This window comes from Magnolia sinica, chromosome 7 (genome assembly GCF_029962835.1).
Source record: "Magnolia sinica isolate HGM2019 chromosome 7, MsV1, whole genome shotgun sequence".
Taxonomy (NCBI): domain Eukaryota; kingdom Viridiplantae; phylum Streptophyta; class Magnoliopsida; order Magnoliales; family Magnoliaceae; genus Magnolia; species Magnolia sinica.
In genome coordinates this window covers 90,433,994-90,445,393 of record NC_080579.1, presented here as the reverse complement: position 1 = coordinate 90,445,393, position 11,400 = coordinate 90,433,994, and the positions used below count along the sequence as shown (strand labels likewise).

At 43.3% G+C, this 11,400-nt stretch overlaps 1 long non-coding RNA gene across 1 annotated transcript; it reads left to right on the top strand.

Annotated features, from left to right (window-relative positions):
* Positions 1-9,787: 9,787 nt before the first annotated feature.
* On the top strand, positions 9,788-11,394 carry LOC131251684 (uncharacterized). Its single transcript, XR_009174013.1, has 4 exons — positions 9,788-9,891; positions 10,186-10,253; positions 10,367-10,516; positions 10,969-11,394. It is a non-coding gene; the product is annotated as an uncharacterized LOC131251684 (long non-coding RNA).
* Positions 11,395-11,400: the final 6 nt, after the last annotated feature.

The following is an 11,400-nucleotide window of genomic DNA, read 5'->3' as shown; positions in this document are numbered from 1 at the left end:
GAAACCTTTCTAAGGCCCAGTGCGATATTTATTTGCCATCTGAACCGTTTATAAAGTCACATAAACCTCAATGAAGGGAAAAAAAACAAAAATCAGCTTGATCCAAAACTTCTGTGGCCCATAAAGAGTATTTAACAGTAGGCATTTAATCCCTACTGTTTCTTGTGGTGTGGTCCACTTGAACGTTGGATCTGCCTAATTTTTGGGATGATTAACTGAAATGAGCTGACAAAGTGGATGTACGGCGTGGATAGAACAAAAAACATCATCATGGGCCTCGGAGCTTCAACCAGTCCTACCTGATGTAGAGCTTAGATCCCATACATGCGCGTCACAATGAGAGACAGGCACGCGTGTGGGCGTGTACGGCTTCCGTAAATGGCCCGAAACGAACAAAACGTACGGTTAGAAAGAAGTTAGGATCACCCAACCAACCAATCGAATCATGGGGTTGTGGCTAATGTAAGTGGGGCCCACCATTTGTAATGACTTGGGGTTGTGGGGGCACGTGCGACACGTGTAAGGAGGAGTCTTGGCGTGTAGTGGAAGGCAGAGGAGACAGTGTGTGCAGACATGGCAGCTTTCACTAAAGGCAGAAGGAGACATGTCTCAGCCCTTAGAAGAGAGAGGGATGGGGGAGAATCATTGATAGGATCTTCCGCCCGAGGTTATGGCAAACATACACGGGTTTTCTGTTTGTATACGTGGACCACATAACTCAGCTATCCAGATCATTTCCACAAGACAATCCCACCATTTCAATTTTCTGTCCTGTAAAATAGACGGATAAGATGTGAAATAAAGTAACGGCCATCGTTCGAGTATAAAATGGGTTAAGATGAGCGGCAGGGATCTCTTAATCTTATATATATTTTTAAGGAATAGTAAATGGATTGTGAGGCCCAACATACCAACGTTCTTGATCAAAGGATCAATGGACCAGACTCGGCAACATGAAAACCCGAGGATAGATATCCTTGGGTCGAGGATCGTGCGTGTCATCTCTTTAAACGGTAAGAGGAAAAGATGCGTTTGGCGATCCCGAGGACGCTATTGTAATAAGACTAACCTTTTCCTTTTTTTCCTTTCTTTCTTTCCGTTGAGAAGATTTGTTGTAATCGCACGTGTGCAGAATGATTGAGCCATCTCCTCATACGCACACACCATGAAATATTTGAAATGATCTAATCGGTTAGTAGGAAACTTATTATCTTTTAATATAATATTTATTAAAAATTAAGTCAGATGAGAGAGAAAATGGACTGTAATTTAAGATAAAATATAGACCGTTCATATTTACTTGAATTTGTTTTAACCATAAATTATACTTATTTAAATTATTTATTTATTAGATTCATATTATTAGGTATGCTCACCTGATGAAAGGATCAGATCTTCCAGAAATACATATTTTGTACACGTGTGATGCGAGTGTAGTTTTGAAATGCACACGTGGGTGTGTAGGTTGATTTTTTCTAAGAAGGAGGGGCGATCCGGTTTACACCTGACGGATCTTCTGTTGCGACTGACGCACGCGTGGCTGGTCACGTGCAACGCATGCGTCCCTATCATCTGCTATGGACAGTCACAGGGAAGAAGCCAGATCTTCTTCTCTCCTCACTTACTTTGTTGCTGCTCTCCCTCTCTCTCTCTCTCTCTCTCTGCCTTTTTATCATTTTCACACAAGTGGGATTCCCTTGGTTACACCCCAAGTGGGCCCCACCTCTGATCATGTGACAGACGAAATCCCACTCAGTCACTGCCCACGGCCTCCTCCCACTAACAACGAAAGTGAAGAATCACTGTAGGGGCCACTGAGGAATTCGGATAAACTTCACCCGCGCACGTGCTAATGTGGCACGTGCTTGCTAGATCCGGAATGTTCATTAGGTGGGTCCCACTAGGGATGTACACCGAGTCGAGCTAGCCTCAGCTCGACTCGACTCAACCACTAGCTGACCTTAGCTCGAACTCGGCTTGGCTCAGTCCTCAAACCTTACTGGCCAGCTCGGCTCAGTACACTCAGCAGCTCGGGTGAATTAGATCTAAGCTCGAGCCTAAATAGAGGCTACGCGGCATTTTCACAAATACATGCAGTGTATTTTAAATTTCTCGCTGCATGTAAAACACTAGCAAGTATTTCATCAAACACTATACACGCAACATCAAAATCAAAGAAAAATGATATTTGTTTCATATACATACCTTTCTTGTCACTAGCTGGCACTGCGATAAGTCATTTCATCAAACACTTAGTGGGCAACTTCGATATCAAAGTAACCTAGTTACCAACTAGTTCAATCCGAGTCCGATTTAAGTTGGGGTTTGATTCGAATTGAGCCGGGCTCGGGCAGCTTGAAATCGGTTCAAAATTTTTTCAAGCTCAAAAAATCAGCTCAACTCAGCTCTAACTCAGCTTTGAGCCGAGTCGAATCGGGCTTTTTCAAGCCGGGTGGAGCGAGCTAACCGAGCTAACTCGGTTCGTGTACACCCCTAGGCCCCACCATGTATATCCCGTCTGTTCATCAGGTGAGCCTTTCTCAGCCACCCATTGTTTTCGTACATGAATGCCCCCAGCTAGTGACATCATGGGCGGCTGTATTAGAGGTTAAATGTAAGGCTTTTATTAGGTGGGCCTAAAATGATTGACTGGTTTAGATCTGACCGTTGACTATTCGGAATCCATCCATTGTTTTCATACATGAGTGGCCCACCTAGTGACCATGTGAGCTGGAGTAGTGGTTAAAATGTGGTTGTGATCGGTTTAGATACAATTACTTAACACGATCGATTGGTTTGAATGTGGCCGTTGATTATTTTATTAGTAGTTGTGATCGGTTTAGATATAATTACTTCTTTTTTTCCCAACTTGTCATGGCCATAAAATATCCAATCCGTGAAAAAGTTGTGCCACACTACGGAGATCGCCCGCTGTGAGAATCATCCCCATCGGTTCTTTTGGTGGGCCACACAGTGCACTGAGTCTTACCAATGGCTGTCCATTAATTTTGACGTTGTGTCCTACTCAATAAGAAGATATGGCTGATTTCCAAATAAAATGATCATCATAGTACGGCCCACCTTTTGAACAGATTGGACATTCTACACGTGTAATATGTTGCAGAAAATATAAAAAGGCTGTACCAGACTTTTCGTACAGCAGCTGTATCTAATCATTTCTCTCTTTTGAGATATGTATGGAGCACAAGAGAGGTCAGGGATTCCCACCGCTATAAATCCGGGAGCGTATTGCGAAGTAAAACTCTGTGGGGTCCACCGTGATTTACGTATGTTATCCACTCCGTCCATCCATTTTAACAGATAAATTTAGTGCTTGAGCCCAAAAATGAATTATATCAAATGCTCAAGTGGACCACACCACGGGAAACAGTGTGAATTGAACGTCCACCTGCCGTTGAAAAATTCTTGGGGGCCACGGAAGTTTTGGATGAAGCTGATATTTGTGTTTTCCCATCATCCATAACAAATAAACATCACTGTGGGCCCTAGGAATGTTTCAACGGTCTAAATCATTATTCCCACTGTTTCCTATGGTGTGGTCCACTTGAGCTTCGGATATGCTTCCATTTTGGGCTCTACCACTAAAATACGTTGTAGAAACGGATGGACGGCGTGGATAAACCACATACATTTATGAAGTGTAAATCATTGTGGGCCCAGGAAGGTTTCAACAGTGTAAATCATTATTCCCACAGTTTCCTGTGGTGTGGTCCACTTGAGCTTAGGATATTCTTCCATTTTGGGCTCAACCACTAAAATACGCTGTAGAAACGGATGGACGGCGTGGATAACATACAAAAATCACGGTGGGCCCAACAGAGTTTACTCTGTACCCAATCCGCTTTCTATAAATCCGTGGTCTGACAATGGGTTCACAATCCCGTGTTCGCTCTTTGAAAACACTGAGTCAACTCAGTCTGAGTGATGGCCGAGTTCAGAAACCTAAAGGCTAGGAATCGTGATTTTAAGACTCGGATGAGTGTGATGTGACTCGTTCGACTCAACTCGAAATAGGGCAAGTGGGGCCCACTCAGCCCTGAGTCGAGTCACAGTGGGTCGGGTTCGGGTCAGGTTATAGAGTACCGGGGCCCGGTCCGATAGGGTTCGAGTCTTTCTGGGTCCTGGTCCGTTCAGTTTTTGGACCCAGAGGCTAATCTGATCTTGTTTGGGCACCCATCAGGTCTTTCGACATTGATTTTGGGTCAGGCCTGGATCAAATAAAGCCATTTACATGATTGACCCACCAATGGATGGATTAGATCGCGCACGTGTGCCACTTTGATACATGCATGGCCTGTAAACAGGATCTCTTACGTGTATATGGTTTCAAACACCTTATTTCGTGGCCAGTAAAGTAAATCAGACCTAACCCCATGGGATTTTAAGTGGGTCTAAGATGGTGGGCCCGAACCTGGCCCAAGTTCTAAACGGGTTCGTAAACGGACCTGGACCCGTTAAATCGGACCGGCCCACGGGGTACTGCGCTCTTCAGTGCCACCACCTGAGTAACCATTCAGCTCGGTTTCTATCTTCCTACAATCTGCACCCTTCATTCAGCACACATTCAGGGTGATCATAACCGTTCATCTGGTAGGCCAAAAATATTAGTAGACCATAACTTAGAACCCACTACGGTTGGATGGTCTTTGCAGACCAATGGATGCAACCCTTGATGAGATCAGATATATGCCACATGTACGGTAGCGATGAGAGAGAGAGAGAGAGAGAGAGAGAGAGAGAGAGAGAGAGAGAATGGCCACCACCTGATGAATGGCCCCGATCCCACATTGGCACGTGTCTCGCAAATATCTTCAATCCACATCCACAGGATCTCAACATCGTTGATTGATTCTGCTAAACAAAAATCAACGGTGTCAGTGCTGCCAAACCCACAAAGGGGTTTTAAAATGTACGGTCGTAGATTCTCGAGGTGTCCCACCTTTGGTACGATCCAATCAGTTCGACCTCATAACTAGACCGACCGGCTCTATGATTGTTCTCACTAGCAATTCCTTATCCGATCAGTCAAACGGACGGTTCAGATCAAATGCGGTCGGCTTTCCGTTAATTTCGATAATAATGATTTGATTTTAATGATTTTGATGATTTTGATGGAAGTGATGATGGAAAGGGTACAATCAATCAACGGTGATAAAGAGATTGGTGTTGATGTGAAGGTGTTTGGTCTTAATCCTGCATTGGATGCATTTGGATTTTCACCTCTTTTAAGCAATCTCTTACACTGGAAAATAATTCTAATAATGATTGTAATCATGTTTTAATAAAACATCCATGATGTCTTTTATTTCTTCCCACCCTATCCTGGCAATTCATAAGGTGGGGTCCACACCAGCGTGAAAATCGGGACGATCTGCTCGTCCATCGGGCTATTTTTGTAGGAGAGATATGGACCGTTAAAAAGAAAAAAAAAAGGATCCACTGGTTTATATTCGATGTTCTTCTGATGAGTGGACCTGAAATTCATAAGGTGGGGCCCACCTGAGTGAAAATCGGGTCGGTCGGTTAATCAGGTGGGCTATAGTTGTATGAGAGATACGGATGGTTAGGATGCAAAAAGAAGAGGAACCGTTGGTCGATATTCACCACACACGTGTGGCCCGCTTGATGAGTGGACCTGCAATTCTAAGGTGGGACCCACTGGCATGGAAATTGAGATGCTCCGGTTGTTAGGCGGGCTATAGTTCTATGAGAGATGTGGACCGTTGGAAAAAGAAAAGGAACCATTGGTCTATATCAACGTGCGTGTGTGGCCCACTTGGTGGGTGGACGTGCAATTCATAAGGTGTGGACCACCGGCCTGAAAATCAGGATAATCCGTTCATCAGGCGGGCTATACTTGTATGAGAGATACAGAACATTAGGAGGGAAAAAAAAAAAAGACCGTTGATTTATATTCAACGGACACGTGTGGCCCACTTGGTGAGGGGACACAACGGGCCCACCTAATTAATGGCCTGAAATCAGAACGTTAGGAGGAAAAAAAGGACCGTTGATTTTCTTGTGGTGTGGTCCACTTGAGATTTGGATCTCCTTCATTTTTAGGCTCATGCTCTATAATGATATGGAAAACAAGATGTACGGCTTAGATAAAACACATTATATTATGAGGGGCCCACTAAACCCTGTCAGTTGCGAATTGCGAAAAGACATTGGTGTTTGGGAAATCCAACCGTTGTGATACAACAACCGTAAATAACTACCAATTCCCTAACTAACTCCATTTCCCGCTAACTTCCCATTCAAAAATCTCAGAAACCCTCTCTCTCATTCTCTTCCTTCTCTCAATCTCTGTTGGCACAACCCCTTTCAAGCACCCATCCGGTGCTTGGAAATCCAACGGCTACCATTGCGGCGCTCGGCTATAGTGGCCCAGCGCCGCTACATGTGTGGCCAGGAGAAGGAAGAATCGCCACCGTCGATGAGGGACTAATGGACGATCAGATCCCTCATACGGATCCAACCGATAGTCCGTCCTCAATCAATGTCCTTCAATTTTGGGAAGACCCAATTTTAGATCATGCCCATTACCTCCATCCACCGCACGATCCATCACCATCCAACGGTCCATCCCCTCCCCCTCTATCATTTCAGGACTCCCATCTGTCATCTGAACCGTTGGATCCGAACAAAGATTGCTTGTTGTGGGATCCATGTGACAATCTCATCCCTACAGAAGATGGTACAAATACTCCTATGGGACTTACAAACATCCATGATGGATCGATTGTTATGGGCGGGAATCCCGAAACTTTGAATGTGGATCATGTAACTAGTGGGCCATTATTGAATTGGGCCCCACATGATCAGTTGAATTGTGACCGTTGCCAAGTATTAAGGGAAGTGATCCATAGCAATGGTATGTTCTGATTAGATTCTTCTAATATAATTGCTCATTTTCTCTTAATAAATAATCACATGTTTTCTAGAGATATGATCAAATATGAAATCTTTGTACCTCATCATTATTTGATTTTGTATGTGGGTCCAAGAAGGTGGTCCACCAATCATCAATGAAGGCCATTGATGGAGGGGGGCCCACCGTAGATTGATTAAGAAAATAATTATAATTCTAAAACCACTTGATTAGGGGTGCAACTTGGAATTGGGTCAACCCAAAATCTATTGGCCTAATCTCAACTTTGGGTTGGGTTGGGTTGGGTTGAGGTTGGGTTGGGCTCGTTTCGAAGATCGATGGCCCAATTTTAATTGGATTGGGTTAGGGCTGGGGCTGAGATAAATGCAGGCCGTATCAAATATATGTGAGATAAATGTTAAATTATGGGTTAGATAGAAAAGAGAGTTCAGGCAAATCATTTAACATGTTTTGGGTGGACCACACGACACCGGAGTTTTGTGATGTCCATCATGTCATATGTGTGACATCCTCTCCATCAACTTCTTTAATTTATTTGTTTATTGAGTAGTAACTATGGACTTTATTTTATTAATTTTATTTTAATAATTACATGTATTACTTTAATGATGTTGTTTAATAGTTAGATGTTTTATTTGGTGATAGATTCTTAGGAGTTTCAACACCTGGTCAAGGGTTCGAGTATCCATAGGTGGTGAAATCTCACTACAACGTCAGTGTGTGGGGCGTGTAAAAAAAAAAAAAAAGATGTTTTATTTGGAAGTAAAATATTCTCCTGCCCTTCGTCCAACTATAATTCATCCAAGCAAGGGTTCCGTGGGGCCCACCATGATAAATGGGTTTTGTCCATGCTGTTCATTCAATTTTTGGATCATTTTTTTTGGGTATGAGCCCAAAAATGAGGCAAATCCAAAGCTCAAGTGGACCACACCATGGAAGCAACTGCGATAATAATAACACCCACCATTTAAACCTTACTAGGGTTGAACATGATATTTATTTGCCATCCCACCTATTTATAAGGTTGTAGAGATTTGATGAAGCGAAAACACAAATATCAACTTGATCCAAAACTTCCGCAGCTCTCAAGGAGTTTTTAATGGTGGGTGTTCAATCTCCACCATGTGGTCTACTTGAGCCTTGCATTTGCCACATTTTTTAGTTCATACCCTAATATGACTTGGCAAAATGGATGGATACGATAGCATGGACAAAAACCATACATCATGGTGGGCCCCACAAAGTCCAGCGTGGACAAATTATCATCTTGGTGGGGCCAAGACGCCGTTTTATTTTAAACGTAATTTTACTAATTGGACGTGTTAACCTAATTTAACTCGACCTAACTGGATATAACCTAGCTGACCCGAACTTCGCTGTCATTACCTTGGGTTGGGTTGGGCCTCAGGCCTGACTCTTCAACCAGACCCAATCGACCAAGTTGCACCAATAAGGGTGAGAGTGGTCCTTTTGATGGCCCCCTTATATGGATGTCTTTGATCATCTGATTATGGAGGTTCTGGGCTATCTTCAATCTATACCATTGACCCAAAATTACATGGTTATATAGGCATTGATACGACGAAGCTTGAGATTCATGGAACGGTGGGCCATCTCGATCACGCCATCATTGAAGTCGTCCAATACGGTGTTAACGGGGTTGCAGGCGTCGATCGCCGACTGATTGAGTAAGAGTTTTAAGCTATATATTAGCATCTATATACTCTTTTATTTAGTTATCTTTAATTTTTTTAACAATGTGGCTCACCTGATCAGAGAGAACTGACCAGATTATTAGGCCAGGCTAGTTGGGCCGCACCACAAAGATCGCCCGGCGTAAAAATCACTCTGGTCTATTCATATGGTGGGCCACCCTGTTAAAATCAATGAGTGGCTGAAGGTATGTCTCTGGCTGCAGGTGTGGCCCACCTAATCAGTGGATTTGCTAGATCATCCTGATAGTCATGATGGGTCCCACCTTCAGATGTGCTACACATGTGACACATTGGTGGGAATGGTGGGCCCATGGGCCCATTGTGGGAGATGGGTTCTTATCAATAGATTAGGATTCTTAGCCGGATTTTCTTTCTTTTGCATGGGGCCCAGTTTCAGCATGGAGACCTTCGAAGGTGTGAAGCAATACCTGATAGGTTATGGTCAGATGCGCGAACGGGAGGGATTTGCTGTGGTAAAAGACTCGATCTGCGACTTCTACGATGCAATGTGCATTGGAATGAACGGTGGGGATGCGATCTGTGATGACCCCAATACATTTATCCAACCCGTCCATCTATCAGGTACTTTTTTATAACAACCGTTTACATATAGAGGAGGGCATTTTAGTAATTTCCACTGATGGGGAATTTTCGTCAATGGCCCACCCATTTCAGGGGAGAATCCACTTTACCTTTTCTAATGGATCCCTGTATGTGGGGCCCACATCACGATTGACTGATTGCATTTTTCAACCGTCCGTTTGAATGCCACCATTTGGATGGTTATGATCACAACGGGTGATTTTTCTGGCATCATAAGAGATCATCCACGGTGGGGCCCACCAGATGGACAGTTCAGATCATAATAGTCAACCAATCACAATCTTGGCCCTGTGTTTTTTTTTTTTTTTTTTGTCATTAGGGTTTGACGATGTGAGGCCACTGAACAGTGTGCCATGCACTGGAATGGACGGCGATGCGATTGCTAACCCGGGTCCACTTTTTCAACCCATCGATCCAACGGGTAGGTTTTATTCAATAATAATATGATGAAATGACAGAATTAGCCTTCTTTGACTCAGAGTCAACAGTTTTTTTTTTTTTTTTAAATTACAAATTTACAATATTAGCCGTGTATTCCTTTAATTACAGGATCCGGAGAGATTGGGCCACCAGATGGTGCTCCATGCATAGTATTGGACGGCAGCGATGCAATCTCTAACCCCACCAATGCATTGCTTCAAACGGTCGAGCAATCAGGTATTTTTGTCAATCTTGTTGCATACTTATATTTACTACAGGTTCAAATGGGTGTCGGGTCCAGGGGAGTCATTTTGGACCCGTACCCATCTGAAATCGAGGTTGGACCCGTCGCCCATTGCCTGTGACAGGAAGCTATGTGGAGCCCACCGTGATGTTGGTGAGAAATCCACTCCGTCCATCCGTTATGTCAGATCATGTTACGTCATGGGCCCAAAAATCGATTATAATAATATAATATATTTATAATTTATTGAACTAAAAGGACATACATTCCAACACCTTCCTCTTTAGGTCAGTTGAGGGCTGCAAATGGTGAAAGAAGTTTCGTTGAACTATCCAAGAGCGGAATTGCAGAACAGGTTTTTTTTTTTTTTTAATTAATTATTTATTGTGTTTGCTTTGAAATGAATATTATTTCTTCAAATTTTTGTTTTGTTTTTTTTTTTGTGGGAAATTGAAATAAAATAAAAAGAGGGAGCGAACGAGGAAATTGAAGTTGAAGGATTTGGTGGGCCATTTCCATCTACCCATACAAGTGGCCTCACAGAGACTATCAGTATGTTCTACTGTTCTTAAGAAGATATGTAGACGCAATGGGTTGAAACGCTGGCCTTATAGAAAGGTTCTCTCTCTCTCTCTCTCTCTCTCTCTCTCTCTCTCTCATGTATGCCAATTGAGATGTGAAAATGATACACTGTGTGGCCCACCAGACCAACGGTCTAGATTGCTAAAATGTGAAAATCATCCATAAACAGTGGCCCCCAAAGACCAATGGTCCGGATTGCTGGAACTAGGCCTCACTTCTAAAAGGATCCCCACTACGCACATACAGTGTTTGGGTGGAAATGGGCCGAAAGGAGACCGTAGTCTTTGTACTGGGCGTAGACCTAGGGCCCGCCCAGCTAAACCTTTTAGGTTTTGCCTGCTGTTCTAAGCCTATGCACCAGGCTCGGGTCTTGGGTCTTATCTGGAAAGAATTACCCATTTATTGTAGTTGTGGGGTCCACCTTTTGCATGGCTCAGATATCATGCAAGCGATCATCTCTCACATGCTCTTTCCAATGGTGGGCTCAGGTGAAAAGCTTGGATAGGCGCATCAATACATTGCAGAAGATCTGTGGAGGCGATGAGAGTTTGAGGGCTGAAATCGAACGACTCCGAAATGAGCGGGCCCAAATCTGCGCCGGCATTGCTGGCAAAGATTGAGAGATCATTTTCACCCTTTATAATAACAATAATAATAAAGCAGCATTATGTCTAGAAAATTAAAGCGAGTTTCTAAATAATCGTATCATTATTGATAAAAACTGCATTTTCATCTTAGGCCTGGTCCACTCAGTTTATGGCTGGTACAGCTCTTGATTGGGCTTGAATGTCATTTTCAATTAATATATATACATATATATCTATATGGTTTGATAATAATAGCCCTTGCTCTTATCTATGACCGTGTTAGGTCACATGATCTTCCTGGTGTGGGCCACTTTTTGTATGGCTCCAATGGTC